The 22,517-nt window shown below is 42.5% G+C and overlaps 1 long non-coding RNA gene across 1 annotated transcript; it reads right to left on the bottom strand.

Annotated features, from left to right (window-relative positions):
• Positions 1–2,607: 2,607 nt before the first annotated feature.
• Positions 2,608–20,919, bottom strand: LOC148130393 (uncharacterized). Its single transcript, XR_015749737.1, has 3 exons — positions 20,797–20,919; positions 12,291–12,312; positions 2,608–2,712 (listed from the first exon to the last, which is right to left on the bottom strand). It is a non-coding gene; the product is annotated as an uncharacterized LOC148130393 (long non-coding RNA).
• Positions 20,920–22,517: the final 1,598 nt, after the last annotated feature.

Raw genomic sequence — 22,517 nt, forward strand, 5'->3', positions numbered from 1 at the left:
CAGAGAATCCTTCAAAGAATCCTTCAAAGGAAAGGAAAGCATTCCATAGGAATATAGCCTAAATTTCTTGATCCTTCCCGTATTTTAAACAGTTTCTAGTACATTATTGTACAGCACTTCATTGACACAAACATGTAGGTTTTATAGGTTTTTAGAATATGATTTACAAAGGTGAGAATATTCAAATTGAGTTGTGGCTCCAATAGTTTGAACATTCATGTCTTTGCCATCCCACAACTTTAGGAGATTTGTTGGGGACTTAGATTAGTCAAGGAACCAATAACCAAAGTTGCATTCCCTACTGAGCCAATTTTATACAAGTAGTGAAGAAGTCATTAAAACTTTGCAAAAAATCATCAGATCAATATTCTAGGATTTCACAATTCGAGGGAGATTCTTCTCAACACTTTATGGAATCAGGGAGAAGACTTCCCTGGAACTACTAAGTCAAAGAACATTAGCCTATGCTATTTACAATTTGGTGGGTTTAATGTGATCTTCCTTTCTGGTGAATGAAATGCCTGCTCTGAAGATATTATTTTCTATCACTGAGATTATTACAATATTAAAAAAACCCATTGAGCCAACTTTCAGTGCTATGATAGAAAGGATGATATCATAAACGAGAATGAAAAGATGGATGAAAAACTTAAATATGCAATTTTTCTGTGATTTTTTTATATTTCATCATTATGAACTTCAAAATGGGATGCCCTATACCTGGAATTGATATTTTAGCCTAATCTTGGACCAGCCTAGATTCACAGATGTTTAAATACATGTTCACTCCATTCTGCCTCTCCATCAGTAATAAGCACCCACATAGCGAGTAGTCTTATTATCATATTTTTCATTGCATAGATATTGTAGATATTGTATTCTAATACTTCATGTGATATTTTTAAAGAGTGTTTTCACATTTGGAAATGGAACTTTTGAAAAATAAAAAGTGGAGCTGACCTGACTGGTATATCATTCTGGAAAATGAGAACCAAGTTAATTTGCTTAAAAATGCAGAACAGAGAGAATCCTGAAGCATCCTTCACCAATAAATTCCAAAGAAAACAAATTCCCCAGAACAGAATGTGCAGCCATTGAGTGAAAGCAGAATTTAATAGCAAGTGCTCTGTCTAGCATTGGTGCCAGATTTAATCTGGCACTTCCAGATGAACATTTTTATTGCTTTTAATATATTTTTGCATGTTCTAAATTGTTTTATTGCAGTTTAAAATCCGGAAAACTGCTCCAGTATCTCAGGTTTCATGTGCTGAAGTCTGAGTTGTTACCTTCAAACAATGATGATGCTACAGGTAGTCCTCAACTTAAGACCACAATTAAGCCCAAAATTTATGCGGCTAACTGAGACATTTGCTAGGTGACTTTTCTTGCCACAGCTGTCAAGTGAATCATTGCAATTGTTAAGTTAGTAACATGGTTGTTACGTGAATCTGCCTTCCTCATTGACTTTGTCAGGAGGTCACAAAAGCTGATCACATGACACTGCAAATGTCATAAATATGAACCAGCTAATAAGCATCCAAATTTTGATCATATGACCATGAGGATGCTGCAATGGTTGTAAGTGTGAAAAATGGTCATAAGTCACTTTTTTCAGGGCCATTGCAATTTTGAACAATCACTAAATGAACTGTTGCAAGTTGAGGACTACTTGTATTAGAATTTGCAGCCATTGTTTTCAAATCATCCCCATACTTTATAGGTTTGCTCTTCCTTCTAATTTTTTTAAATCACCATCATCGCTATCTTAATCATCCTTAGCCATTAGCATTCTCTCAATAATAAACTTAGTAGTAAGTTTTTTTTCATAGGAATTTAATGTCCCTGTGAAATTTTAATTTTAATTTCCTAAAACCAAGCTGCCATTAATGTCATTAACTGAAATTAACAGGACAGAATGAAAGTACTGAAAGAGGAAAAGTTTTCTGGATAAGGAAGTCTTTCCATATTACATGATATGTAAATCAGGGGTGGGATTCAAATTTTTTAACAACGGGTTCTGTGGGTATAGCTTAGGTGGTGGGCGTGGCTTGGTAGTCATGTGACTGGGTGGACATGGCTTGGTGGTCATGTTATTGGCTGGGTGTGGCCAACTCATCACTCACATTGAGGCACGCATTTCCTCCCCTGGTCTCTCATGACTGTGGGGATGCTGCAACAGTTGTATGTGTGAAAAATGGTCATAAGTCACTTTTTTCAGTGCCATTCTAACTTTGAATGGTCCCCTCACACAAGCAAAGTACTAGCAAAAAAGGAAAAAAAAACTCCAGAGAAGTTCCTGAGACAGGAAGTCTAGTCCTGCCAAGAATGTAATAAGGGTTAACGGAGAGGCAGTTTCTGTAAGTAATACCAGAATATTTCCTTCCTGCCTTCCTTACAGGATTAGGCCAGTAATTTCTTCTAACAACCGGTTCTCCAAACTGCTTAGAATGTTAACAACCGGTTCTAGCAAATAGGTGCGAACTGGTAGAATCCCACCCCTGTATGTAATACTATATGAGAAAGTGTTGAGAAACTGAAAAAAATAAAGCTAGTGAAAGTGAGTGTGAGAGTGAAATGTTTGGTTTATTTTGCACTTGTCTATTTCCACCTGTTTTCACTTCAACTGCTCACCCACTAATTCAACTCCAGGAGCGCTTTTTTTAAAAGTCAGAGTTCTAATAAGTTTGGTTCATGGCTTGGCACGAAGGGCAGCTGCAGAAGAAACAGACGGAAAACTTTGTTTACTCACCCAGCTGGACTGTGTCCATGGCATGCTCTCTTCCACTACACATAACTCAGAAGGTTCTCGCAGAAAGTGATAAAAATCATTTTACAGAAAATGGGATGAAGTAACTTTGATAAGACAAGTCAACATTTTATGAACACTTGAATATGTGGAAAAAAGATCACTACTTTGGCAAGTCTGCTGGAGTTACTGAGCTAAACTTTGGAAGATGATGCAAAAGACCAAGAGGAAAAAAGAAAGGGAGGGAGAGAGACTGACAGAAGAAGAAGAAAAAAATCCCAAAAAGGAAATTTAGTACATAAGGGATGTATACTATGTGGATGAAAATATGTGGATGAAAATGTCTGTGGAGATTCTCGGTTATCTAAGTCATAGTTGCCCCAAAGGTGTTTTTTTTCAAAAGGCAACAGGACTTTCTTTGTTTTTTTCCCTTGAAGATCTTTTGCTTCTCATCCAAGAAGCTTGTTCTGTTCTGACTGAATTGTGGGGAATGGACAATAACGACCAGATGACTGCAAGGAATATAAACTCTTCCATTCCCCAGAACTGAAGAAGCTTCTTGAATGAGAAGCAAAACGCCTTCAAGGAAAAAAAAAACAAAGAAATTTCATTTGTCTTTTGAAAAAGCATCTTTGGGACATCTGGGGGGAAAAGAAAGCTGTAAGGAATATACTAGGGATTTCACAGATTTTGTCTTTTCAACTCGGGACCATCCAGTTATGTTGGCTTTCAGCTCCTATAATCTTTCAGCCCATGTGAACCTCAGGGGGCATTTGATAGAAAAGTAGAACTTCAATAAAGTTAGTGGGCTACAGGTTAGGAAAAGCTTGCAAGATCCGAACCAGGTCAATCAGAAGTTTAGTTTTCCGAGTTTTCGAACTCGTACTGGAGTCCATCCTCAGGGCACTTCTGTCTACAGAGTGTGTACGAAAAGCTAGTTTATCCATAGAGAGAAAAATAGCAGATACAACTGAGGATAGAAAGGGAAGTGATTAGAAATTTTCAAGTAGAGAGGGGTATTAAACTGAAATATATATCAATATTTGTATTAGCATGTTTCTTTCCTTAGTTTTGATGAATTTATTGCTTTTGGATTTTCTCCCATCAAACAGCTTAGGGCAACAGACATATGTTTATTATCCACCAACTATCCTACACAATAGGCTATACTGAGCAACAGTGAGAGGCCAAAGGCAACCTTTAAGATTCAGTGGGAGATGTTTTTTCCCCCATGTCTTAACCCTTCATTTAAACCGTTGTTGTTACACAGTGACTTTGTAAGCTTTATTTTCATTATTTTATAGATGTGAAAAAGAAGTTGAGACAGGGGGATAATTGTATTAGACAACAAAGAGTCTTCAAACAAATTTAACATCTCATAAGGTTTTCTGGATCAGCATTTACATCATCAGATATATAGAATATTATTTCCAGATGGTACCGTAGCAATCTGATGAAATTAATTATTATTATCCACAGAATATATATGAAATAACTTGTCCAGAATTACTTCATATGTTTATGGCTAATGTTGGCATCTCAGTACAAGTCTAGCCCAAAGGAATTAGGATTGTAAATTGAATCCTTGAGGATTAACTTTGTTTAAACAGTTATTGTATTAATGAAATGAAGTTACATGCCTGTCAAGTTGCTTATTGCAATTATAATTCGACTAATTGTAAATGTCTGGTCACATTTTTTTTTCTAATTATAATATTTTCATTTTCAATATGGCTTTAAATTATTGCTAAGACCTTTTTTTTCCCCTCTCCCCCTCCCTTATTTATATGTGATACTTCAGTACTGCAACTCTGGGATGGAGCTACTAAAATAACCTTACAGTAAAATAATAATACATGCAATTAAAAGAGTAGTATAAAACCAGCAAGGCAGTAAAAGGAGTAGCAGAAGAAAATAAAATAAAGAATCCAAATTTAAAAGGGTGAGAATAGGAGAGGGAGTAGTTGTCAGACACAATTTTGTTGGCATTGTCCTTTACAGCCCTTGAGAGCTTAGAGGCTAACAATCTTCAATTACAATACTTTTAGTATTGTAGTTAATTGTATTGACGTTTCAGCAGAATCTCATCTGCCATCATCAGGCTTGTGTATTGGGTTCGTCTGTGTGTCAGGCTTTGTAGCCGTTTCTGTTTTAAATTTGGTGCTAGTCCATTGTTATGTTAGAATGTTTTTTTCTTCATCCTGATTGGCTGGGAGTCTTGGTCTGTGTTTATTGGTCTGTGTTCTGCTTGATTGGTGTTTCTAATATCTTTTGTCTGTTTTGTAGCATTTTTTTTTTGTCTTGATTGGCTGACAACATTGTGTTTCCTGTATTGGAGGTTTTTAGTGCAGCTTGGAGCCTATATATATGGAATTGGATTTACTATATTTCCCAAGTGAGAACAGCAAAGTAGAACAAAAAATGCAAGCAGACGAGAGGGCGGAGCTGGCGTCACGACGATACGGCATGCGATCTTGGAGGTCTGAGATTGCTGCCGATATCTTTGCTCCTGGGTGGTCCAATTGGATCTAAACCGTCCTGAAGAGACGGTGAATGTAAAGAGTGCATCCTGTCGATCCCAGGGATACCGCAAAGTCCCTGGTAGATCCAGGAGAAGCTCTTCTTGCCAGCGGCAAAGAGGCAGCCATTAAAGCTGCTGAAGTTGGGACAGCTCCGAAACGGAAGAGAACAGAAAGAGAGAGTGTGCCGGTTTGGTGAGAACTTTTTCTTTATTCTAAGATCTGAAAGGACATCCTAAGGAAAAGAAAGAATCTGTAAAAGTTTTGACAGAAGTGATCAAGCGGTGATTTTAAACAGGAAAAGTAATGTTTTTTTCTCATTGCTGGATTTTTTATACACGATCTTATATTTTGAAACTGGACTGGTTTTTTCTTTTACATCTATTTTTTTCTCCTTTTTGATTTTGTAATATTTTAGGCTAGAGGCTCCCTTTTAGTTATTTCTTTTTTTTAATATCTTTATCTTTTTTTATTAATTCTTATTATATCTTGCTTGGAAAAGGAGGGGGAAAGTGAGAGCAAAGAAACTTTGTAACACTGCCAACTAGAGGCTTGAAAATATTCTGTTTCCCTGTGACCAGACAAAGCTGAGAAAGAAAGAACTGAGACTCTTTTTCAAGGACATTGCTATTCGATAAGATAGAAAGAAGAGCATGGGAGAATATTATTGCAGGTGCTCTTCTGGGTTTCTATCAACAGCTGGAGTCTGGTGTTGAAATGTAGGGGGAAAAAGGTGATAAGTTTTTGGAGAAGAGAGCTATAATAAGAGCCTTGGATAATTAAACAAAGTGCAGTGTGCTCTTTTTACTTTTTCTAAGTTGTGCTATCCCTCCTCACCAGCTTTATTGTATTTTATTTTATTTTATTTTTCTTGTAATAACTATTTGGGTTTTTGGCTTTGTTGGAGCTTGTCTTTGTTTTTCTTTTTTTCTTTGGAAGTCCAATCTCTACGTTTGCTTTTTATTTTAAAGGGAAAGCTTTAGTATTAATGTTTTTTTTAAGGGAATAGCCTTTTTTCCCCCTTTCCTGGTATTTTTGTTTTTTCATCTACCTTTATGGTTTATTCTTATGCACTCTTTTCTATTTGAGACCTTTCAATTAGATTAAGGTGTTGAAGAACCTGAAGAATTTTTCCTTTTCCTTTTTTTTCTTTTCTTTTTTTTTCAAGCCTTTTTCTTCATCTAACTACTGATTGGATTAAGGTATACAAGAACCTGAAGAAATTTTGTCCTCCCTTTTTTTTCTTTTTTTTAATCATTATTATTAGGCTTCTTTTTTCTACTATTTTTATTTTGAACTATAATTGGTTACTTCACAATTGGATTAAGGTTTAGAAGAACCTGAAGATTTTGAATTGCTTAAAATGAGTAGGAAATTTACAGCTCCTGGTTCTTCAACTTCTACTTCTTCCTTTCCACCAACTGGAGGACGATGTTTAATACAGACAATGTTAAAGCAAGAAAAAGAACAAGAAAAAGTGACTGTGCAGATGATTATGCAAGGAATTCAAAATATTCAAGCAAGATCAGAGAATATTGAAAAGAGAATAGAGAACATTGAACAAAGAACAGAGAACATTGAACAAAGAACAGGGAAAACCGATGAAAAAGTGGAGAAGATCCAACAAATGATGTTGAAGTATGATGAGAGATTCCAAAAAATTGAAGAAGAAGATAAATGAAGAGACAAGAAGATTGGAGATATTGATAATAGATTAATGGTGGTTGAACAAGATAAAAGTGGTATGTTGAGATGGGAGATGGATAGATCAGAATTCTATCTTAGATTCCAAAACATAGAGGAAGAAAAAGGACAAAACTTAGCTGAGATAATGATAGAAATACTGGCTGAAGCTTTGGAAATAACTCAAGAGAATATGATGGATGGAATAGATGAGGTTTATCGAGTTTTCACAAGATATGCGATGAGAAATAGCTTACCAAGAGAAGTTCACATTAGATTTACAAAGAAAGCCATTAAAACGCAAATATTGCAAGTGGCAAAACAGAAAACATTGAAATATAAAGACAAGGAGATTGTAGTCTTGAAACAAATACCCAGAAGAGTGAGAGAGATAAGAAGAGAATACTGATTCAGGAGTAAAATGCTACTTTAAAAAGAGGTGAATTATAGATGGCTGATTCCAGAAGGTTTAATGTTCACATGGCAAGAACAGAGACATAAAATTCACTCAATTGAGAAAGCGGAATTATTTTATACAGAATTTTTTGGAGGGAAAGAGGAAGAGGCAGAAAAAGAGATCTCACTAATTGAATTCCAAGAGGACTGCCAAATGGCGATTGAAAAAGAAGAAGGTGCAGTAGGTGGAAAGGTGGAAGCCAAAGAACAACGTGAACTAAGATCTACGAGAGCTGCTAAACTTAACTACAAAATATAACCATGGAAGAGAAAAAACTGATTACAATTAATATAAATGGACTTAACTCAGCCGTTAAAAGAAGGAAAACCTTTCATAAATTAGAGAAATTAAAATTTGATATAATTTGTCTACAAGAAGTACATATTAAAAAACAATATGAACAATTGTTGATACAGCCAAAATTAGGGAAAATATTTACTTCCTTGACACAATGTAAGAAAAGAGGAGTGGTTTTATATATTAAAGAGACCACCCCAGCAAAATTGATTTATACCGATGATGATGGAAGAATACTAATGGTGGAAATAATGGACAATAATATGAAAACACTCCTGGTTGCAATCTATGCTCCGAATGACAAACAAGAAGAATTCTACAAAAAATTACATATGAAAATAATTGAACTGGACTATGCTAATATAGTTATGATGGGAGATTTTAATGGAATTGTAGACAATAAATTGGACTATACAGCACAGAAAACAATAAAGCAAAACAGAAAGACTCTCCCTAAATCTTTTTTTAAATGGTAGATGAAATAAACTTAAAAGATACATGGAGAGAAAGAAATGCTAAAACTAAACAATACACCTTCTATTTAAATAGACACTTATCATGGTCCAGAATAGATATGATATGGATGTCAACAGAATTAATAACTAATATTCAAGAAATAAATATTGAAACAAGTACTTGGGCAGATCACAATCCAATGACAATTAAATGGAAAGGACAAAAAAGAAAATCTAGATGGATGTTAAATAATACTATTTTAAAGGAAAAAGACTTAACACAGTGGATGGAGAAAGAATTGGCTTTTTTCTTTAGAAAAAAAAAAAGAAGATACATCAATTCAGAATGTATGGGATACAATGAAGGCATATGTTAGAGGCTTGATAATAGACTATACAAGGAAAAGGAATACTATGAAAAGATCAGCCTCTAAGGCCTTAGAGGATGAGTATAAAAGACTTGAAAAAGAGCTACAGAAAATGACACAGAAAAAGGACATCAAGCTAAAAATGGATATAGTTAAACATAAAATGGGTCAAATAGAAAAAGAGGAATTAGCACAGAAAATTGGAGGTGCTAAACAGAACTACTTTGAAGATGCAAACAAACCAGGTAGATGGTTAGCATACAAATTGAGAAAGGAGAAAGAATCAAGGAAAATATTGCAATTAATAGATGACCAAGGCCAAGTTTGCTATGGTAGTAAAGAGAAGAAGGAAATCATTCAAGACTTCTATGGGAAATTATATATGCAAGAGAATATTGATGAGGAAAGAGTTAAACAGTGCTTACAGAATGCTAATTTACCTCATACCTAAAGAGACTGAAATAATGTTAGAAAGCAATATAACGATGATGGAGTTAACTGAAGCACTCAAGAAGCAAAATAATGGAAAGACACCAGGCCCAGATGGACTTCCAGCAGAATTTTACAAAATATTACAAGAATTGTTGAATCTTCCATTGCTAGAAGTTATGAATGAAGTTATGTTAAAGAAGAAGATACCTAAATCATGGTCAGAAGCCTATATTACACTTATTCCAAAAGAGGAGGCCGATCCATTACAAAATAAGAACTATAGACCTATTTCCCTACTAAATGCAGATTATAAAATCTTTGCTTCAATATTGGCAGAAAGACTTAAAAAATATTTAAATAATTTTATTCATCCTGATCAAAATGGATTTTTGCCAAAGAGACAAATTAAAGACAATATGAGAGTAATCTTGGACACCTTGGAATACTACGAGGCACATCCTGAAAAACAAATGGCTCTGATATTTCTAGATGCACAGAAGGCATTTGATAATGTGAATTGGCGATTCATGTTATTACTGTTAGAACAGATGGGTTTTGCTAGAAAATTTATTCAAGCAATAGAAGCTATATACTATAAGCAAACGGCAAAGGTAATGATAGAGGGAGAACTGACAGACTCTATCAATATAAGAAAAGAAACAAGACAAGGGTGCCCACTATCACCTTTGTTGTTTGTGTTAACTTTGGAAGTGCTAAACAGAAATATTAGAAATGAAAAGAATATAAAAAGAATGAAAATCAAAAAGGAAGAATTTAAGCTGCAAGCATTTGCAGATGATCTGGTTTTCATCTTAGAAGACCCTCTAGAAACAGCATCAAAATTGATAGAAAAGATAGAGACATATGGAAAGATAGCTGGTTTGAAAATAAATAAAGAAAAGACAAAGATCTTGACAAAGAATATGCTATTAAGACAAAAGGAAGAACTGGCAGACCTATTGAAAATTCAGGTCACAAATAAGATCAAGTACTTGGGGATATATTTGACAGCAAGATGTAGTACATTAAAAGAGAATAATTATATCAAACTTAAACAGCAGATAGCGCTAGATCTGGCGAAATGGGAAAATGTATAACTGTCACTAATAGGGAGAATTTCAACAATCAAGATGAATATATTACCCAGAATTTTATATTTGTTTCAAACAATTCCAATTAGGCTTGGAAAAGATTACTTTGAAGATTTAAATAAAATTGTGTTGAAATATATATGGCAAGGTAAGAAAGCGAGAATAAAGTTAAAACTTTTGCAAGATGCTAGAATTAGAGGAGGATTTGGTTTGCCTAATTGGGAGTTGTACTATCAAGCTACAAATCTGATGTGGGTTAAGAAATGGATAACACTAAGAAATACTAGATTGTTGACATTAGAAGGACATGATTTGTTGTTGGGGTGGCATGCTTTTTTATGGTATAAAAGAACTAAAACACAGGGGTATTTTAGAAAACATTATATATGGGAGTCTCTGTGGTTAAACTGGGAGAAGATTAAAAGACAATGTTATTTGGAAATTCCAGTCTGGTTATCGACTATTGAAGCATTTTCTTATCCTATAATATACAAAAAGGAACAAACAGATATGGTGAAATATTTAATGAAAAGGGTGAACTCAAATCTATACAAAAACTAGAGGAACAAGGTATAAAGATGAATTGGTTTTCATATGTGCAAATACATTCAAGGTATGATAAAAATTCTAAAATGGAAGGTTTCTATGATAAATAACCCCTTTCTCTGTCTCTCTCATTTACTTCTAGTAACCTTTCATCTCAGATTATCAAGGGAATGGCCAATATCCATTATCAGAATTCTTAAATGATCATTCTCAGGGGTTACAGAAGTAACATTATTATTTATTGAATTTATATTGCTGCCTATTCACCCATGGTGACTCAAGGCAGCTTACAGAATGTAAAACCATATTTAAAGCCAATTTTTAAAAAATAAACAATTAAAAAAGACATCAAGGGCTATAAAATTCAGCTATATTACCTAAACTTCTTCAATCAATACAATATTGGTTTGTGTGTAAGACATTTAGATATCCCAAGGCACTTCTGGATTGAAAGGATTAGCTGGTGACATCACCACTGCCTGTGCCATGCCCAACTGAAGGGTCCTTTCATGTTCCCATTAATATGGCCAACAAAGTGATACCTGTTTATCTACTTGTGTTTGCACACTTTTGAACTGACAGGTGGGATGGAGCTGGAGTGAATGATGGGAGCTCAGCCCATCATATAACAGCAGTTGAGTCTCAAATTCTGGCTTGTTGATTGTCAAGCCAGTGTTCTAATCATGTAAATATGTGTTACTTTTAATTTAGGTTTATTCTGTTAATTTTAAAAAGTTACATAGAATACTTGCTTGAATAGAAAGATAAGGGCAACATCAAACTGATAACATGTTTTATCTATCTTTTTTTTTTGTCAATACCTTCTATTTCTGTTTTTCTAGGATTTGAGCAGCTCAGCTAATAGAAGTCAGAAAAAACTTTGCCCTTGACTTTCTAATGACAGTCACTGCCTGAAGATTTACCACATAGAGATGAGTTCAACCTCTTTCACTTTTCATGTCATTATATTTTTTTAACCTGAAAGTTGCCTTTTTTTCCCCTTCAAAACAAACTTTACACAATCAGCTTCCAACCCTCAACATGTTCCTTCATCTCCTGCCTAAAGTCTTATGACAAGCCTTATAGAGATATTCTTCTCTGGAATGCTGCAGGTGCATTTGTTAGCTTAAAGAACAAAACATTAATAGTATCCTCTTTTGTGACAGACCGGAGCAACTTTTTAAATGGTGCTCCTTAATTTCTGAAACTTCCTACTCAATAAGGCACTATTGTCCTGCTGTTAACCTGATCTTGGAAACACCGCCAACCTGTCAATTCATCAGCCTCACAGAAAGGATGGTTAATCTTTTCAGCTGACTTGAATCACTTCCTGAAGCTCAGGTAAACCCCAAATATTTAGCTGCTACAAGGCCCAGGCTTCCCTTTTGATTTTCACTGATTAATTAGCAGAGGCCTGTCCCTCTTTTTAAAGCTTCAGCTAGCAAGCTTTTTTGCTGTATATCTTTTCTTCCTTTGTTAAAACATTATCCAGTCATTTAAATTGAATGGCGCATTATTTCTGGTATTATAAAGGGGGTCGTTTAGATGAGTCTGTTCAGACTTGCAATTTGGTGCACCAGGCATTCACTTATTACAGCCTATGTTGTGTCTTAGCAATCAACTGCCTCTTCCACCTCCATTTATTCACTTATTTATTTATTTGGTTCCTCTCATCAGATTACTCTGATTTGCTTACCTCAGGTAGATTGGACCAGTAGCTGAAACACAAAACATTAACAGCTGAAAGGTAACACCACATTGCAGGTGGTATTTAAAAAAAAAAACAATTATATTTTTAATCAATTTGTTTACATTCCGTCTGTTGATTCTCACTCTTTCTATTGGAAATTTCAGTATGTTACCTTGATTTGGTACTGTAAGATCCCAGCCCTTTCCCCGAGCCATGGAGATGCCAAAGAGTGAGACTGGAGATGAGGCTTGCAGAAATAACAGCTTTTTATTCTTTGGCCAAAGCACGAAGTCTGGGTGAATACTCTGTCCAAAACATACAGACAAAATGCATGTAAGGAATAGCCACACCTTGCGAGAGCGGCTCAGAGTATTATATACATTTTATACTGATAGAAACAAAGTTTATCCAATCAGAAACAAATGTTCGTTAATTAATGTGGGCAATGTCTTGCCTCCTTATCCATGGAGCGTTCTTTGTCCGTGCTCTGTCCATACTTAGTTATTTTACACAGTATCCCTTGTCCTTGTGTGTTCGTGCTCCTACCTATGGAGCAGGATGTTCATGGGAATTGTCTCCAAGGATGTGTCTAGCTCTGAATCAAATTGCAGAGGCGTGAAACCAGATAGAAAAGGATACAATTCTCTTACAGAATGAATTCCTAACAAATGACTTCCATCTTTTGGCAAAATAGTACAAGCAACTTCTTTAACAGATGCAAAGAGCAAAGGTTATATTGATTCATGTCAAAATGTCCTTTCAGTACAGAAGAGAAGCACAATGTCCAGCTTGTGGGGGGGGGGGAAATGCCTGATACATGCATATGGGATCAGAATTATAAATATGGCCCTCATTTCTGAGCAGTAAGTATTTGGGGCTAATTTCTTCCCAATTAACAGCTTGCTTAGAAGAAGAAATTGACATTTTATCATAAAAAGTATGCATCCAAGTTTGAAGGTAGATATAAATCAATGAATTTAGTCAGAAATGCCCCCAATTGAACAGCTACATAGACACAAATTTGACTCTTTTGTGAAAAAGGGTGGACCTTTATGACTACAAACTAGTTTTATTACCAGGTCTCCCAAAATTGATGGCCTCACTGATGGTCTATAAGGCAATTACATGAATTCATTTGCTAATAATCCAGAAATAATTTAAATTTAAAAAAAATCCAAGATCCAATCTGCTAAAAAGATGAAGGTGCTGAATTTAGGACCAAGACATAGATTTAAGTCCATCCTCAGCTGTAGAAATTCATTAGATGATTTGAACCTAGTCACTACTTCCCAGACCAACCTAGTTTGCAAGACTTGGGGGAAAATTAGAGGCAGGGTTGCTGCATGTGCTGCTTTGTAGTCCCGAATGGAAGGTAGACCATGCACAGATTGTTGCTAAAACAAGAAAATCAATTCCCAAATAATGAAAATGTATTATAATTAGGGCTGTTTAATCAGAAAATATGGCAAATGCATGAATTATTTATGAAATATTTCCCTCTTATGTAATATTAGAAATGAGGTCATCCAGTGTAACTGAGTCATAGAGTTAGAGAAAGGGTAGCAGCAGGGTCTGAAGCAGTGGTGGGATTCAAAAATGTTTACAATCGTTTTTTTGGGCATGGCTTGGTGGGTGTGGCAGGGGAAAGATACTGTAAAATCTCCAGTCAGAGGTGGTATTTGCCGGTTCTCTGAACTACTCAAAATCTCCACTATCGGTTCTCCAGAACTGGTCAGAACCTGCTGAATGCCACCTCTGGTCTGAAGAACTACTCGTCTTACATTGATATTATTTTGAATGGTAGAATCTGAAGGGGCTATTTAGGCCACCAAGGTCCAATCCCCTCCTCAGTGCAAATATTCCATAAGCAATGGTGATATACCAATAACATTAAAGAGAAACGAAGCAAGTGCATCCCATATCAAAGAAGTTGGAATACAAGTTACTAGGAAAAATAAGATTATGCTTCTCTTTTGCTTTACTTTGGCATTTAGTTTACCAGAATGCAAGTCTAAACCTTGTTTCTAACTTGAAGGATTATCTTGTGTGCATTTTTTTACAATGTTGGTTCATATTTAACTGAGATTCTGGGTATCGTCCTATCAAATGCAGCAAGGCTCACTCCCAAAAACAAATGAGAAAGTATAGTTGTCTATTTTAATTTTATTTCAGTTGAAGGTGAAAGTTGAGTTGAACAGCAAAATGACAACTCCCCAATTCCTAATCTATATACAAAAGCCCAGAGTAGTAAGGTAAACTGAGAGTCCCTCCTGAGTAATTCTATGGAGAATAGGTTTGTGGTTTTTTTTGCAACAATATGGAAGTAATTGATCTTTTTTAGAATTTTTTTTCCTAATTTCTTATTGTAGCCTCCAGCATTAGATTTCCTTGAAGGTCTCCCATAAAGAAGTACTGACTAAGCCTAACTTTATTTACCTTTCAAGACCAGTTAGTTAGGGGGGGGGGGGGGGGGGGGGGGGGGGGGGGGGGGGGGGGGGGGGGGGGGGGGGGGGGGGGGGGGGGGGGGGGGGGGGGGGGGGGGGGGGGGGGGGGGGGGGGGGGGGGGGGGGGGGGGGGGGGGGGGGGGGGGGGGGGGGGGGGGGGGGGGGGGGGGGGGGGGGGGGGGGGGGGGGGGGGGGGGGGGGGGGGGGGGGGGGGGGGGGGGGGGGGGGGGGGGGGGGGGGGGGGGGGGGGGGGGGGGGGGGGGGGGGGGGGGGGGGGGGGGGGGGGGGGGGGGGGGGGGGGGGGGGGGGGGGGGGGGGGGGGGGGGGGGGGGGGGGGGGGGGGGGGGGGGGGGGGGGGGGGGGGGGGGGGGGGGGGGGGGGGGGGGGGGGGGGGGGGGGGGGGGGGGGGGGGGGGGGGGGGGGGGGGGGGGGGGGGGGGGGGGGGGGGGGGGGGGGGGGGGGGGGGGGGGGGGGGGGGGGGGGGGGGGGGGGGGGGGGGGGGGGGGGGGGGGGGGGGGGGGGGGGGGGGGGGGGGGGGGGGGGGGGGGGGGGGGGGGGGGGGGGGGGGGGGGGGGGGCGGGGGGGGGGGGGGGGGGGGGGGGGGGGGGGGGGGGGGGGGGGGGGGGGGGGGGGGGGGGGGGGGGGGGGGGGGGGGGGGGGGGGGGGGGGGGGGGGGGGGGGGGGGGGGGGGGGGGGGGGGGGGGGGGGGGGGGGGGGGGGGGGGGGGGGGGGGGGGGGGGGGGGGGGGGGGGCGGGGGGGGGGGGGGGGGGGGGGGGGGGGGGGGGGGGGGGGGGGGGGGGGGGGGGGGGGGGGGGGGGGGGGGGGGGGGGGGGGGGGGGGGGGGGGGGGGGGGGGGGGGGGGGGGGGGGGGGGGGGGGGGGGGGGGGGGGGGGGGGGGGGGGGGGGGGGGGGGGGGGGGGGGGGGGGGGGGGGGGGGGGGGGGGGGGGGGGGGGGGGGGGGGGGGGGGGGGGGGGGGGGGGGGGGGGGGGGGGGGGGGGGGGGGGGGGGGGGGGGGGGGGGGGGGGGGGGGGGGGGGGGGGGGGGGGGGGGGGGGGGGGGGGGGGGGGGGGGGGGGGGGGGGGGGGGGGGGGGGGGGGGGGGGGGGGGGGGGGGGGGGGGGGGGGGGGGGGGGGGGGGGGGGGGGGGGGGGGGGGGGGGGGGGGGGGGGGGGGGGGGGGGGGGGGGGGGGGGGGGGGGGGGGGGGGGGGGGGGGGGGGGGGGGGGGGGGGGGGGGGGGGGGGGGGGGGGGGGGGGGGGGGGGGGGGGGGGGGGGGGGGGGGGGGGGGGGGGGGGGGGGGGGGGGGGGGGGGGGGGGGGGGGGGGGGGGGGGGGGGGGGGGGGGGGGGGGGGGGGGGGGGGGGGGGGGGGGGGGGGGGGGGGGGGGGGGGGGGGGGGGGGGGGGGGGGGGGGGGGGGGGGGGGGGGGGGGGGGGGGGGGGGGGGGGGGGGGGGGGGGGGGGGGGGGGGGGGGGGGGGGGGGGGGGGGGGGGGGGGGGGGGGGGGGGGGGGGGGGGGGGGGGGGGGGGGGGGGGGGGGGGGGGGGGGGGGGGGGGGGGGGGGGGGGGGGGGGGGGGGGGGGGGGGGGGGGGGGGGGGGGGGGGGGGGGGGGGGGGGGGGGGGGGGGGGGGGGGGGGGGGGGGGGGGGGGGGGGGGGGGGGGGGGGGGGGGGGGGGGGGGGGGGGGGGGGGGGGGGGGGGGGGGGGGGGGGGGGGGGGGGGGGGGGGGGGGGGGGGGGGGGGGGGGGGGGGGGGGGGGGGGGGGGGGGGGGGGGGGGGGGGGGGGGGGGGGGGGGGGGGGGGGGGGGGGGGGGGGGGGGGGGGGGGGGGGGGGGGGGGGGGGGGGGGGGGGGGGGGGGGGGGGGGGGGGGGGGGGGGGGGGGGGGGGGGGGGGGGGGGGGGGGGGGGGGGGGGGGGGGGGGGGGGGGGGGGGGGGGGGGGGGGGGGGGGGGGGGGGGGGGGGGGGGGGGGGGGGGGGGGGGGGGGGGGGGGGGGGGGGGGGGGGGGGGGGGGGGGGGGGGGGGGGGGGGGGGGGGGGGGGGGGGGGGGGGGGGGGGGGGGGGGGGGGGGGGGGGGGGGGGGGGGGGGGGGGGGGGGGGGGGGGGGGGGGGGGGGGGGGGGGGGGGGGGGGGGGGGGGGGGGGGGGGGGGGGGGGGGGGGGGGGGGGGGGGGGGGGGGGGGGGGGGGGGGGGGGGGGGGGGGGGGGAAGTGCTTGTCACATGCCAAGATAACCACATCAGTTACTGTCCTTTACTTCACCAATAATGGAACTCTTCTCCGCTATCACTGTCTGCTACCTGATGAAACCACCTCAACTTTCCTAATGGTAAGATTGATCAAATTGTTCCCCCCCCCCCACACCCAAAAACATTTACTGTTTCTATATCATTGTTCTGATTTTTGTGATAATTACCTAAATTTAGAAGAAGCAGGATGCATTGAGGCCTGGAACTGTATAAATGAAATGAAATAATGGGGGATGGGTTGGGATGTGGAAGACAATTACCTTTAGGCAAGAAAAACAAAATACACAGGAACAATATATGTGGTACCTCACTGAATAGTAGGAATTGTGAGAGGGGTCTTGGAGTCTTAGTGGATAATCACCTAAATATGAGCCAGCAGTGTGCTACAGCTACCAAAAGAGACAATGCAACTCTTTGTTATTAGTTGAGAAGTCATGTCTGACCCATCGCGATCCCATGGACAACGTAGGTTGCATTAATAGATGAATAGAATCAAGATCATATGAACTGTTAATATCACTTTATAATGTTTTGGTAAGACCACACTTGGAATACTGCATCCAGTTTCAGTTGCCACAACGTAAAATAGATGTCGAGACTTTAGAACAGTGATGGTGAACCTTTTTATTGTGGTGTGCCGAAAGCATGCACCCACAATGCAATGCGCCCCGCCCTCCTGCACATGTATGCACAACACCCCCACCCCGCCTCTTAACCTGCACTGTGCATGTGCATGACTCCCAGCTGATTTTCAGCCCGTTTGAGGCCATTTTCACCCACCCAGAGGCTCAAGGGAAGCCTCTGCAGCCTCGGGAAGCCGAAAAACGGGCCTTCCGGAAATACCGGAGGTGCCCATTTTCAGTCTCTGGAGGGCCTCTGGAGCCTGGGGGAGGCTGTTTTTGCCCTCCTGGAGGCTCAAGGGAAACCTCTGAAGCCTCTGGAGGCTGAAAACGGGCCCGTTTCGCCACTTCCGGTATTTCCGGAAGGCCCATTTTTTGGCCTCCCGAGGCTGCAGAGCCTCTGGGAGGCCTCAAACGGGCCGAAAATCAGCTGGGAGGCACACGCATGCGCAGTGCAGGTAAGTTTGGCTGGGGCTCACGTGCCCACACAAATGGCTCTGCATGCCACCTGTGGCACGTGTGCCATAGGTTCGCCACAAAGTTGATTAGGGGAGTGAAGGCTAAAAAATATAAATAATGGTTGCTGGAATTGGGTATGTCTCGTTTAGTGAAAAGGGGATGACAATAGCAGAGTTCCCTTTTCTCAGGGGCTGCAACAAAGAAGAGGGAGTCAAGCTATTCTCCAAAGCACCTGAGGGCAGGACAAGAAGCCATGGGTGGAAACCAATGGAGGAGAGAGAAGCAACCTAGAACTAAGGAGAAATTTCCTGACAGTTAGAACAATTAATCAGTGGAACAAAAACTGGAAGTTTTTAAGAAAAGACTAGACAGCCATTTGTCTGAAATGGTATAGGGTTTCCTGCCTAACCAGGGGGTTGGACTAGAAGACCTCCAAGGTCCCTTCCAACTCTTCTATTCCCATACCTGGAGGATAGAACAGTAAAATATGTATTCTCCTCATTTCACATTTCTATAATATTTCAGCCCCAGTTATCTTTTCAAAAGAAAAAAGAACAGAAGTTGCTGGATTTGTACTTTAAGCAACATGTTCCTTATAGATTATTTTTTTTTTCTTGTAGAACTCATTCTGACATTTCTGAATGTTATGCTTTTATCAACAGAACTATTTTAGCCTAGGGACACAGCTGCAGTACAGCATAAATTTATAATATTCCAAGTGATCTTCTAATCCAGCTGTTAGACAATGCTCTAGAGCCTCAAAAGCTTAAATCCAAACAGTAATTATTACCCAGTACTGAATGCTGGGAGAACACCTGTAAGAAGACTTCACTTTGAACAAACTAAATTTTATTACAGCAAATACCATGGACTCTTAGAATTACTCTGCTCATTTGGAATTCCAAATTGTGGTGAACCCAATAATCCCTGCCTATATAGGAGTTCTGAAGCTTCCTTTATTACAAACAGCTGACCTAACCTTGGCTTCTCTTTAAAAACAGAAACACATGGTTTTTTCATTTGCATTTAGCTCTCTGCCTCAGACTTCAGATACCAGACATATGATGTTATGGAGATTTTTTCCCTACATAATTGGCCCCTTTGGCTCTAAAGAAATCAGATAAGCAGAACTTTAACAGGTGTAACTTTTTCCTGGCTCTTGGTGAAATCTTCTCCAGCTACATTTCTTGGAACTCAAAGTACAAAAATATTTATTTAAAGTAATTTAACCCCACTTTTTAAGTTTACAGGTAGTCAAAACTGCTAACAAGGTAATTAAAACAACTGTATATAAAATCATTAAAATGCAGTGTATATATTTAGACTAGAAGAGTAAGAACTAGAAAACCAAATAAATCAAGGAATGAGAAGAAGAAGTCTTTGTCTTTAGTGTGAAAAATTAGGTGTAGATACAGGTAGTCCTTGACTTAAAACTAGTCATTTAGGGACTAAGTGACAACAGACCCAATAAAAAGTACGTATGACCTGGAACAGAAGTTCTAACAGTCTGCCCCTCCCAGTCATATGATTACATTTTGGGAATTTAGCAAAACCAGCTTGCATTTATGGCCATTTGCAGCATCCTGTGGTCACATGTTTGCAAGGTGTTTTTTTTTGTTTTTTTTTGCTAAAACAAGCATTTACGGTACTTCCTGTCAGAAAAGTCTATTAGCTAAAATGAATTTGAGTAACTATTGTGTTTGCTCAACAACCCCAGTGTTGCTTTATGACCACTGAATTTATCTAATGACTACCACAAAAAAAGATTCCAGGCTCAATTATGGTTGTAAGTTGAGAACAACACGTATTCTCTTCAATCTACAAAATGATAAAAGCCACTACAAAAGGCAATATTTCTGTGGCAATAGACCATTTTCACAGGCAAAGAAAATTAAAAAGGAGCTTCTCCACTCCAGGGACCTGTTAGCATAATGCAGGCAGCCCCATATGGGAAGTTCTAGTAGCTCGCAGAAGAGTGAAGAACTGCCATCTTCCAAGTGCAGACACAAGTAGTATCTAGTATTCAACCACCCTATGAGACTGCCCATAAGGCTTCAGGATATCAACAGATATTTTCTCACTGACCAGGCACATATCATTGATTGAGAAAGAAAAAAGGAGGCGAGTGGGGAAAGAAGGAATAGCAGCAGAGTTCCAGATTCTATGTCACTGTATACAAAAAGTTTCTCCTTAGTTCTCTGGCTTCCTTGTTAATTTTCAACAAATTTCCCTCCCGCACCACATCTGCTTTATTTATCCCTACCCAGAATCCCCCAACATAACCACCAAGGGCATGTCACAGTAGTCTGGAAAAGCCTTCCAGAGGTTCATCCTCTGAAACATCCTTTCAGATATTTAAACACTGCTTACATATTTTCTGTTATGTTCTGAGCATGGGAGCAAGGAACAGAGACGAGGCAGAGAACTTATGAACTTCAACTCTTTATTAACGATTAAGAACAGAGCCAAAAACCCTGGGCAGCAGCAGCTCTTTTATAGAGCTGGCTGCTGACCCGTTAAGCAATGATTTGCGTTCAAACGTTTAAATTGTACCCAATGAGAGATGTTCAGCTAATAGCCAATCAGGCTGCTCTGTAAGGACCAATCCCAGCTCGCTATCCATGGGCCAATCAAAGGTGCAGGATTACGAGCCTGCTTTTCTCGTAAGGTTGACAAGTTTTTATTAAATAGTTTTTATTAGTTCATAACATTTTCCTTCAGCTATTTTTCGCAAGATTAAGCATACCTTGCTTCTTCCATTTGTCTTCTTAGGGCTTTGTTTCTAGTCTGTTGAATTTCTTTGTTCTTCTCTGAATCTCTTATAGTTTTGCTGATCCTTCTTAAAGTGTGGTGCTCAAGAAGAACACAGTACTTGGAAAGGGATGGGACCAAATCAGACAAAAGTGGAATTGTTTTTTTTCCAGTGCTTTGGAAAATGTACTTCTGTTTATGCTGCCTAAAATCACATTAGATTTCTTTACAGCCACAACATACTGCTGACTCATAATCTATTTTCTATTTTCATAATCTATTTTTACTCTTCTTTGTGTTATTAACAAGGTATCCCCCATCCTATGTGTACTTGGTTTTGTTTCTGGTTAGTAGAATGCAGCATTTCAACACTTTTAGCATTTTACCAGATCTCAAGAATTTCTTACATTTAATAGATAAGTCTTTGCCAGACTACCACCTGAGTATCCTATGATACAATTCATCTTATCATGGAAATTTAAACTCATTGAAATTCTTGATGCTTCTGAGCTTGGTTGTTTTCTTACAGACGTTTCATTACCCAAACTAGGTAACATGATGTTACCTAATTTGGGTAACGAAATGTCTGCAAGAAAACAACCAAGCTCAGAGAGCACCAAGGATCCCTCATTTCAAACCTGAGCTACAAATATCCTCCTTTACTGGCATCATTGAGATTCTCTAACCATGTTTCTATCAAGTTTCAGTCTTGCCTTTTCAACCCTTCACAATTTCCTAGTAGAACATGTACTTTGTGGTTGGAGACCTAACCAAACTAAGAGTTGAGTACCTCTGTTTTTTGTTACCTGTTAGCTTTTTGCATTCTTTACTGAGCAATTGGTATGTTAATTCTTTTATTTTACTTTTAATTTGAGTGTTGTTGTTTTTTAAAAAAAAATTTTTGTAATTCTTATCATCCTTCACCAACTTTTAGCCATTCTAAAGTTTTATTTTCTGGAAATCAGCTGTACAATTCTGTATTCTTCTCTGATCACCTATATATACAGTTTCTTCTTTCTGATTTTATTTGCTTTTTATTTGCTTTGGACAATTGTTTCCTAGCAGCTGAGCAGTCAGTCTTTCAGTCTTTATGGAAAGCTTAGTCTAAGCTGACATAAGCAGAGGATACCAATGTAGGGACCCTTGAAGAAGATGGATTGGCTTTACATTCAATCTAATGTTGTCTGTGCTTCCTTTGGTTCCTTCTTTCAACTCCATCACCAAGACAGCGGATCTGTAAGTGGTTACAAGCATGATCACAGGAGTTGGAATTTATTCCCAAAATCTGTTTTACAAGCTTTCAAGAGTTTTTTTCCCCTGCAAAAGAAACTGGGTTTTCCTACATTATTTTCAAGAATTGTTGAAGATTTTGAATTTTTCTTGGTGGCATTTTTGAATTTATAATATTTTGGAAGTACTGTGGTGAATAAATTATTGGCAATGCTGCTGTTTTTGATATGAGTCTTTCTGTAACTCTTGACTTCCTGAATGTCCACACATTTGAAACCTGAAAAATCCCAACAGGCTTAGGCTTTTTAGAATGTTTTTTTGGGGGGGATTTAAAAACCAGGGAAACCAGGAAGATGAAGAGAGAGATGTTTGTACAAAGATAATTCATACATACTGTAGCCATAAAGAAATCAGTGCAAGAATATGCCCCACGTCTTTCCTTTGGATTGAATGAAAATTGGTAGAAAATTCAGAATGAGAATAGTT

Source organism: Notechis scutatus, chromosome 5 (assembly GCF_049901735.1).
Source record: "Notechis scutatus isolate UNSWTSFEM ecotype Mainland chromosome 5, rNotScu1.2, whole genome shotgun sequence".
NCBI classification, from domain to species: Eukaryota; Metazoa; Chordata; class Lepidosauria; order Squamata; family Elapidae; genus Notechis; species Notechis scutatus.